Raw genomic sequence first — 2500 nt, 5'->3', positions numbered from 1 at the left:
ATCATCACTCCACCGAAACCGAGAGGATGACATTCACCTCTGCCTGTTTGTTTCGTCCAAGCCGGAAACTCTGCTGATAAGTACGGAGGACACCGAGGGAAAATGAGATAGAAAGAAGTCACTGCTACTACTAATAATAACGTGACCGAAAAAAATATGACTTTTACTAATAATTTGGAAAAAGAAATAACTGGCACTGTTCCTGATATGAAAAAAAATATATGGAGCTATTGTTCATTATGGTATGAAAAACAACAACCAAAAAACGTGACACTGTTACTACTAATATGATAAAAATATATCACACTGCTACTGATAATTATAGGAAAGAAACATCACATAATATCAAGCATCCTTTCTTACGTCACGAGCACTTTTTCAAGACACCGTTTTGCGTTCGCATCACAATTTCTTCCAAGAATTCTCAGCACAGCTTCTTGTTCATCTTCTTCCGAAGGTAAGAGTGCTTGCATGCGTGCGTTTGTTTGTTCATGCATGCGCCGCGGTGTATCAGGCCGCGTCGCGTGTCTACGGGCGTGAAACCCAACCTTCGTGTCACACTCCGTTGTCAAGTACCATCAAAACACAAACAAACACACACACGCGAGAGAGAAAAAACAAACACATAAAACAACACAGGTATTTTCTTCTTCTTCTTCTTTTCGCAACACGCCGAGTGCACTGAGAAGGCTACACTTCCACGCGAGGGACGACTTCATTCAACGCAACGAGACAAGCACATCAAGAGCCGGAGTGACAGTCGTACGGACCAACACGCGCGCGGGCTGAGCGGGAGAGAGCGGCACTGGAGGCCTCGACTGGCCGTAAGAGCGAGACAGACTGACTGACTGACGACCACTATCTCCCTCCGCCACCGTCAACATCCGCCGCGCTGTCACACGCACATACATGTATACACATACACACACACACATACACGCGATCGCTTACTTACTTACTTGCTTGCTTACTTACTTACCTGGCCGGCCGCTCGCTGCCTGCTTTCGACAGATGCGGTCCCTGGCCTTCCCCGCCCTCACCCCCCCCCCTACAAGTGATCCTTCGCTCCTACCCCTCCCTCCCCTCCCCTCTCAATCCCCTCGCTTCCTATACTCTTGTCCCCCGCCCTCCCTTACCCTCGCCCCTCCCCCATCCCCTGTTCCCCTCGATCACCCTCGCATCCTTACCTCTCTTACTAATAGAAGATATTATTAGGGTTAAAATATGAGCAAAATATTAAACAAATCTGATAAAAAATAGCTACCCGAACAAGGAGTCCAGTCTGACTCGAGACATAAAAAGGATTCTGGCGTTTCCTTTTAATTAAGCGACCACTACTATTCCTTCCACATAGTAATGGCTGCTTGTGTTGTATCACTTATCATCATTTTTCAACATGGTGAATGCTGTATTACTATTCCTTCCACATAGCAAATGCTATATATGCTGCATCACTCGCTACCATTTTTTTCACCACAAAGTATATGGTGTTCTGTATGCTGTATCATTTCCTACTATGTTTCCCCGCAGCAAGACTTCCAACGTCGCTGTCTATTGAGGACCCTTTTATCGCTGTTATCATCTCGATCGCGTCTTATCTCGGAACTCTTGTGAATTATCAGTCTGATAATGATGACATTGCACTAGCATAAAGTAACCATGTCAATGTCTTTACTTTATTCTTTTTTTTAAATAATTAAATTGATTAGAGATTTTGTCCTTAGTTTGGTTTCTGTTATCGCTCTCTGTGTGTTATCTCACTGCATTCCTTCCTTCCCGTGGCTTTTGTTCTCGCTCTCGTCTCTCGTCTCTCGTCTCTCTCTCTCTCTCTCTCTCTCTCTCTCTCTCTCTCTCTCTCTCTCTCTCTCTCTCTCTCTCTCTCTCTTTTACGTTTACGTACCCCCTCTCTATTCGTTCTATCCGTCTCTGTCTGTTTCCCTCTCCTTCTTTATATCCTCCTCTCCCTCTTACTTTCTCTTACTGCCCCTCTCACTCTCTCTCTCTCTCTCTCTCTCTCTCTCTCTCTCTCTCTCTCTCTCTCTCTCTCTCTCTCTCTCTCTCTCTCTCTCTCTCTCTCTCTTCTTGCCTCTACCCTTCTTCCTCGTCCCCTCCACTTCTCCCCCGTCCTTCCTTGTCCCTTTCTCTATCCCTTTACCCTCTTCCTACCTTCCTACTTTCCTCTTCCTTCCCTCCTCTTCCTCCTTCGTGTCCTAAATCATGTACACAAGACAGGGACCCCTCTTTAGCACCTCCGTGTCCGTTTCCAGAGCGTAAGCCTTAATGTTAAACAATCACCATTCTCTACTCAGATGCTGCATCACCATATTACATCATCAGCCGCATCCTCTTTCCTTGTGCGCCTTCCGATACCTTAATCTTTTATTTTTAGTCTATTTGTTATGTTTTGCGCTTTCCGTTATTTGCTTGCTTCATTGATCTATCTATTTTTGGCTACCTGTGTGTTTGTGTTTCGTCTTCACAGCGTTTTTTCTCAGTATTT

General features: G+C 45.2%; 1 long non-coding RNA gene across 1 annotated transcript in view; it reads right to left on the bottom strand.

The window, feature by feature from the left end:
• Positions 1–842, bottom strand: part of LOC147468610 (uncharacterized) — an 8627-nt gene extending 7785 nt beyond the window's left edge. Inside the window, exon 1 of the long non-coding RNA XR_015192373.1 lies at positions 771–842. This is a non-coding gene — a long non-coding RNA (uncharacterized LOC147468610). The remainder of the gene's footprint in view (positions 1–770) is intronic.
• Positions 843–2500: the final 1658 nt, after the last annotated feature.

The sequence above is a fragment of the Penaeus japonicus genome, unplaced genomic scaffold (assembly GCF_977035675.1).
Source record: "Penaeus japonicus unplaced genomic scaffold, GWHDUDI00000001_assembly GWHDUDI00000027, whole genome shotgun sequence".
Classification (NCBI taxonomy): domain Eukaryota; kingdom Metazoa; phylum Arthropoda; class Malacostraca; order Decapoda; family Penaeidae; genus Penaeus; species Penaeus japonicus.
The sequence above is the reverse complement of the archived record's forward strand: the minus strand, read 5'-3'. Positions and strand labels throughout refer to the sequence as shown.